General features: G+C 41.2%; 1 protein-coding gene across 1 annotated transcript in view; it reads right to left on the bottom strand.

Annotated features, from left to right (window-relative positions):
* The window catches only part of dctd (dCMP deaminase), a 76,308-nt gene that overhangs the window by 9,163 nt on the left and 47,333 nt on the right, over positions 1 to 19,812 (bottom strand). The window lies entirely within an intron of this gene.

Genomic DNA, 19,812 nt, shown 5'->3' with positions numbered 1-19,812 from the left:
ATCAGGTTAAATATAGGAAGGCTTTGTCCCAAGCTAGATCCTTATATTACTCTAACCTGATTGAAACAAACAAAAACAATCCTCGCTTTCTTTTTGCGTCTATAGATAAATTAATAAATCCACCTACTAATACTACTACCTCCAATACTAGGTCTAATATTAGTTGTAATGATTTCTTACATTATTTTAAATAACAAAATAATTGACATTTGAGATCATATTTCTCATAATCCTTCTAGTATGGACCATTCTTCTTTATCTGATCTAACTAGACCTGATAGACTTACAATGGAGGCTTTTTCTGAGATTACTTTACAAGACCTGATGGCATTAGTTAAACATATGAGACCTACTACGTTTTCCCTTGATCCAATTACTACCAAATTATTAAAAGATGTATTCGGTGCCATTAATACACGCATCTTAAGAATTATAAATGAATCACTTTTCTCTGGTAGAGTCCCCTCCGCATTTAAAGTTGCGGTGGTAAAGCCTTTGCTCAAAAAAACAACCTTGATCCTAAAGCACTTAGTAACTATAGGCCCATATCCAATCTCCCATTTTAGCCAAGGTTTTAGAGAGAGTTGTTGCTGACCAATTACATATATTTCTAGCTTGTAAAACCGTATTTGAGAAATTTCAATCTGGATTCCGTGTTGCACATAGCACAGGGACGGACGGCCCTTGTTAGGGTAGTAAAAGATCTCTTGGTTAATTCTGACTCTGGCTTCCCTTCAATTTTAATTCTCCCAGATCTTAGTGCTGCTTTTGACACCATAGATCATTCCATTCTATTAAATCGGCTTGAACGTTTAGTGGGATTCTGGAGGGGTTCTATACTGGTTTAGGTCTCATCTTTCTGATAGGTTCCAGTATGTGTCTATCGGGGAGACAAAAATCAGATTTGTCAGAAGTTACCTGCGGTGTTCCACAGGGCTCTATTCTAAGTCCCCTGTTATTCTCTATATATATGCTGCCCTGAAGCAATATTGTACGCAGGCAGAGAGTTAATTTCCATTGTTATGCAGATGACACCAAGTTATACTTATCTAAATCCAGGCAATCCTTCAGAGGTGACATCTGCTTGCTTTGCTGACATCAAATGTTGGATGTCATATAATTTCTTAATACTGAATTCGGATAAAACTGAGGTCACGCTTGTGGGCTCACAGCATCAACACAAAAATTACAAATTATGTAAGTTAGACCTTAGCAGTTTCTCATTAGAACTAAAACTAGAAATGAGAAATATGGGGGTAATTTTTTTATCCTAATCTATCGTTTGAAAATCGTATTCGGAAAATAACTAAAATATAATTCTATCATTTGAGAAACATAGCTAAGCTTAGGCCAAGTATTCCTGCACCTGATGCTGAGAAGCTGATGCATGCTTTTGTTTCATCAAGGGATGACTACTGCAAAATCACTTTTCTCTGGTACCTCAAATTCAGAACACAGCTGCTAGAATTCTGACTAAAACCAAGAAAAGTGACCATATTACCCATCTTAGCATTTTTACATTGGCTCCCAGTGGAATATAGAATTGATTTTAAGACTTTGCTGTTAACATATAAGGCCCTTAATGGACTATCACCTGTTTATCTGCAGGAGTTGCTGATCCCATACCATCCTAGCCGCACTCTGAGATCACAGGATAAGGGGCTGCTTCTTGTTCCCAGGTGTCAACGAAAGTAATACGGGAGGTAGGGCTATATAAAAAGTTGTATACTGCAAGTATACTTGTGCCAAAATAGGACAGTATAATGGTACCAATAGTATACTAAAACTAGACAATTTTCGCACAAGTATACTTGCAGTATATTACTTTTTTGTAAGGGATGATACTGGATTCTGATCCAAACTTCTATACCCTCTGTTAAATGTTGAACACTATGGGAGGTGAAAAACAACAAAAATTAAATCACAAATGTGCACGCATTATATATTAAAATATGCCAGTGTCGTACATTAAACATACAAGTCAAATACTAAATACAGTACACTCTCGCTATAACAACCCTGTTTGGGTCCAAAGCCTTTTGTTCACTATAGTAAAAGGACAATCCAAAACGAACAATATAAGCTGCTGGAGTAAGTTAAGGAAGACACCTTGGATAAAGGCATTAGCTAAATTATTAATATTAATACTGTTTTTATTCTTTGATTTACTTTATTACAGTATTTTTCACTACTACCACTAATAATAATAGCAATGAAATTGTGTGAATAAAAGTAGAATTACAAGTACAGTACCTATTTGTGTTGTGCTGCAGCCAGTATTCTGGCTATATCCTATTCGTTGAAGAACACAGTACAACCCCCCCCCCCCCCCCCCCTCCCAATTAAAAAAAAGCGCATCAAAGTTTATTTTGTTACAGTTGCAAATGTTAATTCAAATGTTCCTTATTAAAAAAACAAAAACAAAAAACACAAACACACACACACACACACACATCAATGTTGCTTTACCGTGCTGCAGAGCTGTATGCGCCAACATCAGCCGCACTTTGATTTTATTTTTTTTAATTAATATTTAAATAGTATAATGAAGGCCATATAGCGAGGATGTATATAGTATATCTACACTCGGCTGACTGTTTAGAACCGAGACTGTTGCTGCACTCGGTCCTGTAAAGGGGCGTTCACACCGGACGCAGCGCGCATGCCACCTCCTTGCGCATCACTTTGCAGTTGCCGCTGACCACTGTTCACACCGAACGTGGCAGGGGAGCCAGCAGGAAGGGAAAACTCTTTATACAGAAGACACAAAGCTTAGTAAAAAGCACTCACCATCATAATCCCCCCACAATTGCTTTTGCCGTACATTTTATTAAATCGCATTAAAGATCTGAAAAAAGCGATGTTAACATGCTACGTTTATACACACCTTAGGGGCTACAAGAAAGCGTTTTTTTTTTTTTATCCGACTCAGTGATAATAAATATTGTATTTTTTTTTTTTTTTTCCTGGGTTGGGAAATAACGTAAACCATTTAATAAAGGTAACAAGATAACAAAATGTCAATCTTGGTGAGCAGAGTACAGTAGCTTGTAATTCCAGTCTGTAACTGTGTTTAAAAAATCATAGCCTTCGATATAAATTGATATATTTTGGCTGTCGTAGTGTCCATTTTACCCTTCGTTTCACGGGAGCAGACAGTCATGAGACATATACCAGTGCGCTGACTGGATAGGATTGCTTGAGTTGTCAGGGCTGTTACACAGGGCTATCCTTGCGGGATTTGGTCGCAAGCAATATAGTTGCTACTACTAAATTGTCTAGACAGTTGCCACTAGAGCTGCTGACCCGCTTTCAAGATCAATTATTATTAATAATAAAAAATAATTGCTGAATTATTGTCAATTCTCCTGTGATACTAGTAAAATTCCTGACTTTCAAGACTTTCATAACATACATGGTTTTTCAAGCATTTTCAAGCCCTGGAAATCAGTATGGCATTTTTCCATACTTTTTCCACACTAGCATACAAACCCTGTTTAAGGAAATGTTCCTTTCGCTGCAGTTTGGAACACATTTGCTAGTAAATTTAAGTAGCATACTAAGAGTACAACTATAATAAAGCAACACTTGGAGTTATTCAAATATAAAAATAGCTTCTGCCTGTTTTTTTTTCCGCACTCTTTCTCTATAAGCTGACTTCAACTCCTGATGTGCACTACTCTCACTGAAAAATAAATACATACACATTGCCATGTGATTCAGTATTTTATTTTAAAATAAAATATTGTACAGATAATTTCATACATAAGCATTTCATTTCTATCATTATAAACATATTTATCAATCTTCATGTTTTAATATTTTCACAAAATTGATGGATTGTACATGTCCAATAAATAACTAATATCACTTCTATTCAAATCTAGTAAAACATTTGTTTTTTAATGTAGCATTTAAATCTAAAAAATATGTAAATATGGTAAATGGCAAACTGGGTTAGCAACATTAAAATCTAAAGAAAAAAAAATGCCAGGGAAATGCTTCTAAACCAGCATTCCCCACTAAAATATTGTAGAGGGCCACATAAGTAACTCTGCGATCAATGGCGAGCCACATAGACATATTATAACCCCCTTATCCCCAAACATTTTAAATGCAATACGTTTAACTTGCCTTTACTCGTTGGAACTTAGGAAACAGAGTGAACTTGCTTGTAATATTCTGATAATGTGGTTTGTAGGAGGTGGTTGCGGCGCGCAAACAATGCTGCAGGCGGTCGTGCCTCAGTCTGTTACGATGCTTGTTCTTTATTGAGTTCATTGCCGAAAAGCTGGCTTCACACACATATGTGCTACCAAACATGGACAGTCCCTTAAAAGCACAGGATACCAATGTGGGGTATTTTTCTTGAGGAACTTTAAACCAGAATTCAGGCACGGAGCATGTCAAATGTATCGCTTGCATGTCAAAGTCAGCTTGAAGTTCCAAAAGTTCAGAGTCTGAATTGGCAGTTGCTGCCCACATTTGTGCCAGTTCAGTTGAGGTGGCTCTCACTGGTACAACAAAAGGATTTTGCAAAAAATGGAACAAAAACCTTCCTATTGTAAAAGTCACCAAATCATGCTTCAAACCTCTCCCTCATTTGAGTCAGGTACGTCACAAATATGTCAGGTCTGTAGTGATCCTTCAGCTCAGGTTGTTCAGTGGTGGTACACGCAAGTCACTCACCATTTTACATTTTCCTTGCAGGGAGAGATTCAGGGTGTTTAAATGCCCAGTCATATGTGTGAGAAAATCTAGTTTTAATATCCAGTTAGGGTCTGAAAACTTTGCTTCGTTTGTACCTTGCTCGGTTAAAAAAATCCCAAACTACTGTAAGCAAAGAAAAAAAACGCTCAAGTACACGTCCACGAAACAACCAATGAACCTCACTGTGCATAATTATGTTGTTATACTCAGCATCGCAGAGACTGAGAATCTCACGGAAGAGGCAGTGGTTTAAGGCTTGTGCACGCAGGTAGTTTACTGTTTTCACAACAAGATCCATGACTTGAGAAAGTACTGTAATATATTAAAGATGTACAAAACGCGACGGGCCCATCCTTGGGACCCTGAGGGCCACTTTTGGCCCGCAGGACATATAATGAGGAACGCTGTTCTAAACAGTACACTTCACTGTTTTTTTTTTGTTTTTTTTTAAAAACACGTTTGACCACGAAGTAGACTCAAATAATTTTATAAAATTACACAATATGCTTTCTTCTAATTCGCTAATACTTTAGCGACTTTTTTTTTTTTTTTTTAACTTTACTAGATTGCTGCATTTAAATATCTGGTTCATATATTAAGAAAGCAGCATCACTTATTTTCTAATTTACAAAAAACGTAATACCTTAAGTTTAAAAGATTAGTCTCTTGACAGCCATGTTTGGGATTCTTTGTAACCAATAGAAGTTTTTACCACACCTAGCCAATCAGAACGCTCGCCTGAGGCGAATGAAATCTGATGAGGATTAGTTGATGTCTGCCTCTCAGTAGTTTTCTGGGCAAGCGTTTAAAACAAATGTATACATATACTCTCACGTTCACAGTCTTGCGTTAAAAAAATTTGCAGGAAAAGTCAATTTTCTAACGGGATGTAGCAGTGGTAAATAAGCCTTCATAATGCTTACAAAACAGTCACTCAGAACTGAAACCTCCCTTCATCTCCCCTGCAATGCCAACCCCACTTAATGATGTTTTACGTTTGTGTTCTCCTTCTGCACGGGATGCGAAGTTTATTGGGAGTTTGAATTATATGCTCTCGTTAGTATCCAACCTAGTAGATTCAGTGTCTGTCAGTTCTGGCAGATTCTACTGTACTTGTGGAAGCGGTTTTCTCCCACTGCTAATTTAACAAAAAATAAAAAATGTAGCCACCTAGCTAACAACTTCATCCCAAGGGCTACAGTGAAGCGTACTGTCATTAAATTAGGACTTTAGTGAAGACCACGTGTGTACGTTCATTATTGTAGGTAGTAATTCATAGTTATTTAGTCACTCACAGGCTTTAACCTCCAACTCCACAAACCAACCAGCATTTTTGTAAAATGCAACACATATAATGAACAATAAAACATTTTATTTGTGTCAGTGTCATTTTCAGGTGGAGCTTCATGGTCGGCAAGGTGACACGGCTGACAATTTTTTTCCTCTGTCATGCCGTCTGGTGCTGTCAGTGTCAGTTTCTCAGCACACAGTACAGTTAGTCGCTCAGTAACGAGGTGCAAACAGGTGACTGATCGATCTGTAGGAGTGTTTAATAAGGTGCATTTATTTATTTATTTTTTTTAAATCAAATTTTTAGGGACCACCAACTACTGTTGTTGATTCCAACTTAGGCACTTCACATCTGTACTAACAAGTTTTAAAAGGTACTAGTACCACAATATTGTTAGATTGATAGATTATAAATATATTTCGATCCTGGGGGGGGGGGGGGGGGGAGAATCAGGATAGTGTAGAGCGTGTCTGTGCAAGGGGTGTGTGTGTGTGTGTGCAGGGGCTGCATGTTGTGTGTGTACTTGTGTGGATGAGAATTGAGATGCAGGTTTGGCGTGAAAGACGGAGGGGGGTGGGAGCGGGGGCATATAAGGGAGTGCATGGAAAAGATCGGGAGTGGAGACAGCAAAAAGCGACAGAGAAGGGGGGGGGGGGGTGTGTGTGGGGAGAGATAGTGATAGAGAAAAGAAAAGGGATCAAAGGAAACAAATACTAGCAATATAAAATCATTTATTTTCATTTTCAACTCCCAGTCCCCTTCCCCTCACTTTATGGTTTTATTTTGTGCTCATTTTAATTATTGTAAACAATAAATGGCTTGAGCCTTCATCTAATCACAGTTGCAGTCTCATTTTTGTCCCAGGAGAACCCAAAAACGCTTCTCTCTCTCTATCTATGGAGAAACCTTTTTGGTACTTATCTGAACTTAGCTTTCACTGGGTGTAGTGAAGTAAAAGAAAAGGGCAACAACCTCAGATGTCTCAAACTTCTGGAGGTATACAAGCAATTACTGAACAAAAAACACCATCACAATGCAAATGATACATCACCAGCATGAGCTCTGGCAGGTGAGAACTGTGTTGCTAGTGGCAACAGATGTTGCATAAACAAAAAGCCAAAAGAAAATCAATTAAAAAAAAAAAAAACAGTTTATTTAAATGTCTGTATCTACATCTACTCTCTTTGCTTTTAAACTAAATTCTTTGACAAGCAGGCTCGCATTATGTGGATTCATTTATTTAAATACATAGGATAACACCTTGCTTGCAAAGTGATGCTTTTTTTTTTAAACCAGAATTACATTCGTTTTTAAACTATATTGACATTTAAACCAGGCACTCATCTACTGTATCACCTGTGATCTCAAGCACACAGGAACCTCAGAATTCCTTTACTTAAAGATAGCACCTCTAACACGGGCTGTGTTCTAGGTGTGCTTGCCATTACTATCCAATAAAAAATGCACCTACTAGGTTATTTATGTGCGATTCTTTTGACCTTAGGTACATCACGTAAAATCCAGTCTTATAAAGTCAGCAACCCTGAGTTGTGACCTGATGACTGGTACCTGCATACGGCATCACTGTGCAATGATCCTGCAGTCAATCTGGTTTTAATTATTGATCTGGTATCCAGAGTTCCAGATGCAAGATGGTAGTATACGAGCACAGTTAGTGTTTAACTGAGCTTGTTCGGACCCGAGCTGGGTACAGGCCAAAAAAAAAATAAAACACTGTACAATACTATATCAATATACTGTCTGCTCTTGGACAGTGTATGCAGCTCAGTTGTCTATTGAGTTTACCCTGAGAAAATCCACAGAATGCTGCTTAAAATACTTTGTTGCATTTCCTCTAGCTAGCCATTTTCAAGAGGGAAATCACAACAACTCCCATGGCCATGAAAACTTATTATCCGGCACCCCTTAATACCCTTTCCTAAAGAATAGCAGGTTCACAATGCATGCTTAACAAGCTCTGTAATAAAGAGTCACTGGGGACCGATGGGAGAATTACATTTATTTATTTATTTTTAATAAAAGAAAAGAAAGGAGGTGACCTCTCGCTTCTTGCAATAAAAAAATAACCCTTTTACCAGTAGGGAATCGATAGCACAGAAAGAATGAAAAACCATGAACAGTGCCGAATACTACTATCAAAAAAATCTAATTCTTCTATGCTCTCTAACATGGGAAGCTCAGTCAATGTATTGCGGCTTGTAGAGTCAAAAATGGAAGGTACTGTTAGGGTAATAAACAGGCGAGAACAATTTAGCATTTCAAAAAGGGAGAGGATTAGAAAAACAAAGGCAGGAAATTAGCTAATGGGAATACAATGGGAGGTGTCTGATGGCATCTGAAGAGAGAAAGACGCAAGGGTAAAAGTACAGATCTGCTTGGTATAAGGAATGCCTCTTTCTCATAACATAGAATGAACATAATGACAACATTAAAACATAATTTTCATTATTCTTAAACTTGCATTCCCACACACAGGACAAGTAATTACATCCACTTTTTTAAATCTAAATGAAATCCAGCTCTTAGAAACAGTAATGGCTTCTGCAAAATCTAAACTAACAAACTCTTAGGGATTATCTACGTTCCCTCTAGGGACTTTATTTAGTTAGCCACTGTGGCTAAAACAACTCGACATTTTTTAGCCACACTGGAAAAACTTAAGCCACGACAAAGCTTAAATAACTGTACAAGTATTTTATTGTAGGCCTACACAATACAAAAAGGATAACGATTTCAAATGTTAGTAACATATAAATACAACTAAACAACTGCTCTTTCTATTGCTTTCATTCCCTTTTCAGTTTCCAGTGCAACCCTAATGACACATTGTGGCAGTCTGGCTCGCAGTGGTGATGTGGATGACGTCACGGACCAGGAAGTAACTCAAACCAAAACAGTGGATGGGCGGTTGAAGCTGAGTGCTGGTGCACTCAGCGTATTTAATAAACAAAACAAAAACAAAAGATTTAACAAAACACCAAACAAAAGGGCACGAGGGCCGAACGAATAAACAAACAAGTAAGTTTCGTGCTGGATACTCCAGCACGTTTTAGCAATTGTTTTCTTCCTCTCTCTCTCCCGTTCTCCACTCTCGAACACTCCACACCCCGAGTGCATAGTGCTGCTGGTTTATATACTCTGGCCGAGGGATTTAACTAGTTGGTAATTATCTTATTATCCCCCGGCCAGAGTCTGCACGCGTTTGGTAAGGATGCATGACTGTCAGCTAGTTAAATAATCAGTAGCTGATCAGCCATGCATCCTCACGAGGTTTTTAAATATAACAATAAAAGACGCGGCGCTTTTACCCGCGCCGCAAACAAAAATACAAATAATAATAAATAGGGGCGGGACACTCCGCCACACATGCCCCCCCTTGTGCGCAGCACACATGGCCTTTTCGGCCACCTCCCCCCTTAGTCCCCAAAGTCCCGGTTAGCAGTCCCGGCGCAGGAACAGGGGCAGCAGCGGACCAAAGGTGGCGGCCACGGTGGGATGTCCTCCTCCCACCCAAACAGCCGTAGCGTTCCAATGGCCCGCGCACCGGCCGGCTCCTCTGGCCAAAAAAATTTTGGGGGTGGTCTCCAGACCTGCCCCCCCTTCTTCATGGCCGGCCACCCTTTCTCCTGCAGCGAAATTGCTGCGGGGGAAGCTGGTCTCCTGACCTCCCCCCCCTTCTTCATGGCTGGCAGCTGCCCTTCATGGGGCTCCAGCCACAGTATTTCCTGCCGCGAAAGTGCGGCTGGGGGAGCTGGTCTCCTGACCTCCCCCCTCCTCTTCACGGCCAGCAGTTCCCCTCCGTGGGGCTCTGACCACATGATCTCCGGCCGCGAAAGTGCGGCTGGGGGAGCTGGTCTCCTGACCTCCCCCCTCCTCTTCACGGCCAGCAGTTCCCCTCCGTGGGGCTCTGACCACATGATCTCCGGCCGCGAAAGTGCGGCTGGGGGAGCTGGTCTCCTGACCTCCCCCCCTTTCTTCATGGCCGGCAGCTCCCCTCCGTGGGGCTCCGACCACAGTGTAGTGACCCCAGGCGAAGCAGGATCCCTGGCGACCCCAGGCGACTGCAGCGGCAGCGGACCCTCGGGAGGTGAACTCGGGAGGGGAGCCCCTGGCCATGGAGGCGGCAGCGGGAGCTCCACTTCTCCCTCGTTCTCTGTAGCTGGTGGCTCTCCAGGTGATGCGGAGCAACAGGCAGCCCCAGGCGATGCGAAGCAGGCATCCCTGGGTGGTGCGAGGCAGGGCAGGAGCAGTCCTTCCCATGACGGTGGATGTGGAACCAGCAGGTATTCACCCTCTGCTGGTGGAGGTGGGAGGGGAAAGCAGTCCTCCCACGGCGGCTGAGGCGGAACCAGCAGGTATTCACCCTCTGCTGGTGGAGGTGGGAGGGGCAAGCAGTCCTCCCATGGCGGTTGAGGCAGAACCAGCAGGCATTCACCCTCTGCTGGTGGAGGTGGGAGGGGCAAGCAGTCCTCCCACGACGGTGGAGGCGGAACCAGCAGGCATTCACCCTCTGCTGGTGGAGGTGGGAGGGGCAAGCAGTCCTCCCACGGCGGTTGAGGCAGAACCAGCAGGCATTCACCCTCTGCTGGTGGAGGTGGGAGGGGCAAGCAGTCCTCCCACGACGGTGGAGGCGGAACCAGCAGGCATTCACCCTCTGCTGGTGGAGGTGGGAGGGGCAAGCAGTCCTCCCACGACGGTTGAGGCAGAACCAGCAGGCATTCACCCTCTGCTGGTGGAGGTGGGAGGGGCAAGCAGTCCTCCCACGACGGTGGAGGCGGAACCAGCAGGCATTCACCCTCTGCTGGTGGAGGTGGCGGAGGCAGAGGCAGCTCTTGCTGCTCTGCTCCTGGTGATGGTGGAGACAGAAGCAGCTCCTGCTGCTCTGCTCCTGGTGGTGGTGGAGACAGAGGCAGCTCCTGCTGCTCTGCTCCTGGTGGTGGTGGAGGCAGAGGCGATGGGGCGGATGCTGGCCACTCAGAGGGAGGCTGTGGCGGTGCTGGCTCCCTCTGCTGTGGCGGCTGGGCTGGTGTGTGCCGTGCTCCCTTCAGCAGCATAAATAGAGGCTGCTGGGGAACACCAGCATCCTGCCCTTCTCCCCCCCAGAAAAATTCAGGGGGTTGAGCCTGTAACTCCTCCCCTTCTGGCTCTTGGGACTGCAGCTTGGGTCCTAGGGCTGTGGAAGCCCCGACTTCCCTCTCTTCGGGCCGTGGACACACCGACTCCTCCCTTTTGGGCTGTGGACGCACCGACTCCTCCCTTTTGGGCTGTGGATGCACCGACTCCCCCCTCTTGGGCTTAGGATGTTCGGGCTCCTCCCACTCAGGCGCAGGACGTTCGGGCTCCTCCCACTCAGGCGCAGGACGTTCGGGCTCCTCCCACTCAGGCGCAGGACGTGCGGGCTTCTTTGCCTTCTTAGCACCGCCCCTCCTTCCCTTCTTCGGGACCAGCAGTTCCACCTCCTGCCATGGAGGGGGTTGGTCGGGTGCTTTGTGCCCGACCTTGCCGACGGCAAAGCACCACTCCTCCCCTTTGAGGCAGGTGAGGCAGGTTTCCTGATCCACCTGCGGCGATGGTATGGCCTTCAGGTGGATCCACTCCTCCGCAGTCTCCACCTCACCTCGATCAAAGGCCTGCACAAAGAGGGGGTCTTCATATGGGCACACCTCAGGGAGGTGCCCATACTCCAGGCAGGCGAGGCACCATGTAGCCCCTCCTTCCTTCAACTCCCTCTGATGCGCATGCCACCTCTCCATATAGGCGTCCACTTCATCCATTTTTTTTTTTTTTTTTTTTTTTTTTTCAAACACAAAAAACACTATTTGAAAAAAACGAACACGAAAAAACTTGCTTTGCTGTTCCTGGTCCGGCTGTTGGAGGCGTTGTTTATCCCACTTCTGACACCATATGTGGCAGTCTGGCTCGCAGTGGTGATGTGGATGACGTCACGGACCAGGAAGTAACTCAAACCAAAACAGTGGATGGGCGGTTGAAGCTGAGTGCTGGTGCACTCAGCGTATTTAATAAACAAAACAAAAACAAAAGATTTAACAAAACACCAAACAAAAGGGCACGAGGGCCGAACGAATAAACAAACAAGTAAGTTTCGTGCTGGATACTCCAGCACGTTTTAGCAATTGTTTTCTTCCTCTCTCTCTCCCGTTCTCCACTCTCGAACACTCCACACCCCGAGTGCATAGTGCTGCTGGTTTATATACTCTGGCCGAGGGATTTAACTAGTTGGTAATTATCTTATTATCCCCCGGCCAGAGTCTGCACGCGTTTGGTAAGGATGCATGACTGTCAGCTAGTTAAATAATCAGTAGCTGATCAGCCATGCATCCTCACGAGGTTTTTAAATATAACAATAAAAGACGCGGCGCTTTTACCCGCGCCGCAAACAAAAATACAAATAATAATAAATAGGGGCGGGACACTCCGCCACACACATACAACAACATACTGTCATGGGTAAAATATGTATTGTACTTGTCTGCCCTTTACAAGCTTACAGGGCTAAAACAACAATGATTATTATTTTTATTATTATTTATTTCTTAGCAGACGCCCTTATCCAGGGCGACTTACAATTGTTACAAGATATCACATTATTTTTACATACAATTAGCCATTTTTACAGTTGGGTTTTTACTGGAGCAATCTAGGTAAAGTACCTTGCTCAAGGGTACAGCAGCAGTGTCCCCACGACCCTCCGGTCAAAAGTCTAGAGCCCTAACCACTACTCCACACTGCTGGCCAATTGTACTACAGGAATTGTAAAGGCATTTGTTTCTACAGTATAAAATGTTCATACAGTGGAACGTCGCATATCCAACCGTCACATAACCACCCTGATCAATTAACCGCCTCAAAATATATAAAAACAAAAACTAACAAGTATCAAATGCATTCAAAAGTGTTAATAATTGTATGTAGGTAAACCCTTAAAAGGTAACATACTGTAGAATTGTCTCTGCTGACTAGACACACAAGTATTCGTCTAGGAAAATACTTGAACATGGAATAGCACCACCGGCACTCGATGTAAAAGCACTGCACATCAAGAAATAAATCCAGAGCGCCACCTATCCCATACTTTAAGTGCACAGAAAGCAGCATGTTGAACGCACAACTACTGGAGTCAGAAAACTGAGGATAATCTAAGGAACAGCTGCTTTATATTTTATATATATATATATATATATATATATATATATATATATATATATATATATATATATATATATATATATATATATATATATATATATATATATATATATATATACACACACAGCTCTGAAAAAAATTAAGAGACCACTGCAAAATTATCAGTTTCTCTGGTTTTACTATTTATAGCTATGTGTTTGGGTAAAATGAACATTTTTGTTTTATTCTATAAACTACTGACAGCATTTCTCCCAAATTCCAAATAAAAATATTGTCATTTAGAGCATTTATTTGCAGAAAATGACAACTGGTCAAAATAACAAAAAAGATGCAGTGTTGTCAGACCTCGAATAATGCAAAGAAAATAAGTTCATATTCATTTTTAAACACAATACTAATGTTTCAGCTTTGCCCAACACCTGGTCATCTAATGGTTAGACGGAGACCTGGAGAGGCCTACAAGCCACAGTGTCTCGCACCCACTGTGAAATGTGGTGGAGGATCGGTGATGATCTGGGGGTGCTTCAGCAAGACTGGAATCGGGCAGCTTTGGCATGAATCAGGCCAAGTACAAGGTTGTCCTGGTCAATCAAGGTGTGGATGGAGGACCACCAGATCAAGACCCTGTCATGGCCAGCCCAATCTCCAGACCTGAACCCCATTGAAAACCTCTGGAATGCGATCAAGAGGAAGATGGATGGTCACAAGCCATCAAACAAAGCCGAGCTGCTTGAATTTTTGCGCCAGGAGTGGCATAAAGTCACCCAACATCAATGTGAAAGACTGGTGGAGAGCATGCCAAGACGCATGAAAGCTGTGCTTGAAAATCAGGGTTATTCCACCAAATATTGATTTCTGAACTCTTCCTAAGTTAAAACATTAGTATTGTGTTGTTTAAAAATGAATATGAACTTATTTTCTTTGCATTATTCGAGGTCTGACAACACTGCATCTTTTTTGTTATTTTGACCAGTTGTCATTTTCTGCAAATAAATGCTCTAAATGACAATATTTTTATTTGGAATTTGGGAGAAATGTTGTCAGTAGTTTATAGAATAAAACAAAAATGTTCATTTTACCCAAACACATACCTATAAATAGTAAAACCAGAGAAACTGATAATTTTGCAGTGGTCTCTTAATTTTTTCCAGAGCTGTATATGCACACATATACATATAAACACACATACACATTATAATATGTGTGTGTGTGTGCTGGGACAACTATCTTTGCCACGTTTGTTTTACTTGAAGTGTTTAAAGTTTAAATTTCAGTTTTTGTTTGCTTGTTAAGCTTATTAGTTTATGGAAACGTATCTATGGCCACTGTTTACTGTGAAGAAACGGCAAATGGCAAGGAATTAAATAAATAAATAAAATGCAGTGTCAACTTTATGTACTATTTATTTCAAGAATAAACAAGTCAGAAAGCAGGTAGAGACAGCGTAGCAGCAGGGGCTGGGGGCATGGCCCCTGTGTGTGCCTTTAATTTACAGCAAGACGTTACAAAACGTAAAGTAAAACAATATCCCAGGAGTAAAGAATACGTTGTGTAGGCCCACTTTACCCCAGTGAATTAATACAAAACATAGGATGCCAAATAGCATTTCTAGTTAAATGTTTTGTTTAGTCCCATAATATAGTAGATAAAGTTGATAACGTTTTTTTCCCCTTCCATTCTGCCACTGCAGTTTCTTTACAGTAAACAGTAGCTATAGACAAACAAGCAAATGAAAACTGAAATTTAACTTTAAAACACTTCAAATAAAACAAAATGTGGAAATGGCATTGTAAAGTGAAGGGGAAAATAACTTTAGTAATAGGCTACTGTTAGTGTCTGCTGCGAGAATTTACATTGCTGAATTAAAATTAAACCAGAAGGCAGTGATTCACCCGCTGTTAGACAGACAAAACTTTGATCAGAACTGACCTGGAGAATCGTTTCCTTAACAATATCAATCCAACCTCTGTGCAAGTGCAAACAGTTGCTCTCAGTCCCCAATTTAAAATGCTTAAGTTTCTTTCTGCCCAAAAAAAAAAAAAAAAAAAAAAGAAAACCAGAAGAGAAACTGAGTCCAGATTACGCGCACGCAACCCAGAGCTGGCAAATACTGCTCTACCTGCGGTTTCAGGTGCGGTTTTGGATTTAGGAAGCGAGACAACATGGGCATTGACTTCTGTCAGCAACACTGACGTAATTACCTCAGAAAATACCCGCCGTGGCCAACAGAAAGCAAACCACGACTACAGCAGTTTATTTGGGGACGTAGGTGAGGAACCGGACACCGTGGACAACCGATCTGAGTACGATATTTTTTTGCAAGAACCCAAACTATCTGTCATAGAAGACCCGCTCTTATGGTGGAAGCAACATGCCTCGCATTTTCCAACACTGTCCCAATTTGCAAGGGAAATGTTATGCATACAGGCAACATCAACTCCGTCACAGAGGTTTTTTTCAGCAGCCGGTAACACCAATTCTGTCTTTTTTCTGATTTTGTTTTTTTAATTATTTTCTGTTGGACTGTAAAGTGAACAACACAAGGGTGAGTTTATTTAAATTCTATAAAGGCACTTGAATTACGCATTGCGAACAAAATGCTAATATATTTAAATTTCTTTATTGGTTGGTATTTGTTAGTTACGAAAAGGTCTGAAGTACTGCCGTAATGTCAATAGTACATGCAAGTGCTGTGTTTTTGTTGTTTTTCAGTTTTTTTTGTTTAAAATGTCATATGCAATAAATATACTCCCCGATTATCTCTTCACTTAAAATAACATTTTTCGGGGTCTCCCGAGTGGCCCATCCAGTAAAGGCACTCCGTGTGGAGTGCAGGATGTGCCCTATAGTCTGGACGTCACGAGTTCGAGTCCAGGCTATTCCTTTGCCGACCGAGGACGGGAGCTTCCAGGGGGCGGCACTCAATTGGCTGAGCGCCGCCCGAGGGGAGGGAGGCTTAGGTCTGGCAGGGTGTCATCGGCTCACCGCGCACCAGCAACCCCTGTAGTCTGGCCGGGCGCCTGCGGGCTTGCCTGTAAGCTGCCCGTGAGCTGTGTTTTTCCGCCGACGCTGTAGCTCTTAGGTGGCTACATGGTGAGTCTGCAGTGTGAAAAAAATAAATAAATAAATAAAAAGTGGACGGCTGACGACACATGCGTCGGAGGACAGCGTATGTTCATCTTCACCCTCCCGAGTCAGCACAGGGGTGGTAGCGGTGAGCTGAGCCTAAAAAATTGGCCATTCCAAATTGGGAGAAAATAAAAAATAATTGGCAACGACTAAATTTAAAAAAAAAAATAATTTAATGGCTTTTTCTAAATTTCCTAACAAATATATTGCTCAGACCATGTTTGTCCCACCACTAATTTTATTTATATATATGCGCTAACTTCACTATAACAAACCCCCATGGGACCTGGAGAAATGTTCGTTATATCAGGGTGTTCACTATAATAAGGTTTGGCATTTTTCTGTATCAGAATAATAACAAAATGAAATTTGAATTGAACATCAATATATAGTACTTTTATGAAAATTCCTTCACATTGACCAACATTTAAACTGTGACAAGGTACTTGTGTCACATGTGTAGGTAACCGCATTGCAAAACAGAGACATGGGCACAGGCGCGCAGGATTTATTAAACACAAAACAAAAAGTAAACAAACGGGTCATGTGACGCTACCAACGATGGTAACGCACAGAGGATGCATACAAGACAGGCAGGCAGGCAGCAAGTCTCAATCGAGCGCACGTCTGTAAACAATCATTTGATCAAACACAAAAAACAAACCCGTTTCCACATATAAATTATCCAACACTAATCCCCGCTGTGGTATGTTTAAGAAAAAACAGTAAAGAAATTAAAAAGGAAAGAATGTACACTTACATGCTGAAAAGCATCAACAATTCTCAAAGCCTCCACTAGTATTTTCTACTATTATAACAACCTTGCATAGAGAAAGAAAAACATTGAGTAAAACAGCTTGCATCACTTGATTTTCAAGGTGTGGTATCCGAAGCATAATCAACAAGTACAGAAAAACATCTGTAATTGACAAACCCAGGACTGGAAGATCCAAAAAGCTGTCTAACAAGGATGAACAACACGTGAACAGAACTGGCAGAAGGTACAGGTGTCGTTGTCCATCAAATCAACAGTACGAAGGTCACTCTTGAAATCATGACATAAAGGATGTGTTGCAGTAAGAATACCTCTAAATTTCTAAAGTTAAAAAGGTGAACAAGACTAAAAGGCTAAAATATGCACAACACAGAAATTGAACTATGGAACAATGGTCAAAGATGCTTTGGACTGTTGATGGATGGACAATGACACCTGTGGCTTCTGCCAGTTCTGTTGTCAATTCAACGCTTGTCTGCTTTCTATTCCTTAAGGATATTATCTTCAAGTATTGCTCATCCTTGATCCGGGTATTTTTCATGGCAGGTACATGGTTCCGGATTTTCTACCCGTGCTGACCTCATATATATATATATATATATATATATATATATATATATATATATATATAATTACACACACACACACACACACACACACACAGTAGCTATCAATTATTTTCATGAAAACATTTGCCTGTGGTGTTTTTCAGTTACATGTATGCTGATACAAATGGATTCACTATGAAAATAAATTAATAAAATTACATTATATTCGCATTTGTTCTTATAGATTACATGAGGGGTACCTCAACAGATTTTTCTATCATTACGAAGCGTCTATCAGGACAGAGGAGACAACATTACAGAAAAAGTAGTATGGAGATGCTGCTTAATGAAGTGACAGCACAGAGATGCAGCTTTCTACCCCCACTGTGTAGGACAGGGGAGCTATGCAAGTTTGTGTGATTAGAGGGTAAAACTCCAACCCCATTTCAATATGCAGCCTACAAAGACCTTGTATTTCAATACCAAGCAGCTGGAGCTTGAATCAGAATATATATATTTTTTTGCAGATCCTGGAATATGTTGCAGTGATACAAAAAAGCACAATATCTAAAAATATGTGTGTCTGATTTTGGGAGCTGCACATTTTCAGCCCATGTTCCTATGGGGCTATTTTTTTACAGCAGTTTTTACTTGTTTAATATGTTCAGAGTAAACATAAGATCTAGCAGAACAAAACGGACAGTAATTAAATGCATTGTCTGAGTTCTAAATTGGCAACAAAAAGGGCAAGGTCAAAATGGCCTTCATTTGTTGACGGCAAAGTGTAGGATTCATATATAAAGCTAATTATTGACCACAGAAAGAAACACACAAGCTTAATTAATAACAAGTTTGGCATCACCTAGGATTTTAGAATCGAGACAGAACTGTATTAAAAAAAAAAAAACGCACTACAAAATAAAATCACAAACGTCTACCAGAAGCCATTAGTAGTATAGTATTTCATGTTAGATTTCAAAGTGACAAATTTGAAAAATGTGACAGTTTTTCATAAAGTACAAAGGAAAACTACAAAGCGGTATGTACCGAATTTAAGACACAGCCCAAATTTAACATCCTTAATTTCATTTGACTTTATGAAGAAAAATTAGTTCATTCTATTGGGTGATGTCAAACTTTGGCCAGAGCTGTAGATTCCAGCCTGCAAGGAGATAGCTCCCTGCGCTGAAGTCAGGTATTGGCTTTTAAATTGCCAATCCATGGGACCGTTTTTGTTCAATTGTAATAGCATGTATTCTACTCAGTTTAATATAAACTAAACTAAAAAATCTCATTCTCCCATGTAACACACAAAATCAAAGCCACTGTGTTGCATGCATGAATAAAGCTACCAACTTTCAGAAGATTAAATCTGCAAATAAATTTGCAAAATACTGTACAGGTTTCAATGAAAACTCATTAACACGTAATTAACGGATTCATCTCTTTCAGTTTAAGAGATTAATCCCTTTAAGGGGATAATGGCAACTGAAGCATATTTAAAAAAAAAACATTTTAAAACCTGAAAGAAAACCATACAAGTGAGTATCATAAACATTTCTGAACTACTGACCTGAAAAAATGATCAAGTTTTGCACATTTGTTTGCAGATTGAGCAAAGCTTTCTACTTTTTTTTCTGGACTCTGAGGCGGCGCTATTTTGCTCGGTAGAAATTGTTAGGTTATTGAAATAGAAATGTAACCATTACCGTCTGGATATTTACCTCCCAAAGACCCCGAAACCTGAATAAGATATATCAAAGGTGCTCGCAGAGCCTTTGACGCAGTCTTAACACGCCACAGAGGGCCTAAAAGTACTGCGCTCACAAAGCTCTGTGCCATTTTCCTTAAAGCCTGCTGCAATCATGGACGTAGCGACCTTGAAGGTTAATGGTTACATTTCTGTTTCAGGGAACCAGGGTTTTGATGATAACTTAACTCCCTTTCAAGTACAAAATGTAGCCATTACCGTATGGATGAGTGTACCAAAGCCGTCGCAAGGGTAATATTGCAGAATGACTGGAATGCTACAAGGCTAAGCCGAGAGCCTGCCTTGTCTGTTACCACATGGAACCCCTGTAACAAGTGGACGGGCCATGACTGCATCACAGGCTATGCAAGCAGTTTTGATTTATCTTATTCAGGTTTCATGGTAATGGTTACATTTCATA

The sequence above is a fragment of the Acipenser ruthenus genome, chromosome 2 (assembly GCF_902713425.1).
Source record: "Acipenser ruthenus chromosome 2, fAciRut3.2 maternal haplotype, whole genome shotgun sequence".
Taxonomy (NCBI): Eukaryota; Metazoa; Chordata; class Actinopteri; order Acipenseriformes; family Acipenseridae; genus Acipenser; species Acipenser ruthenus.
Note: the sequence above shows the minus strand (reverse complement) of the source record. Positions and strands in the feature narration are given on the sequence as shown.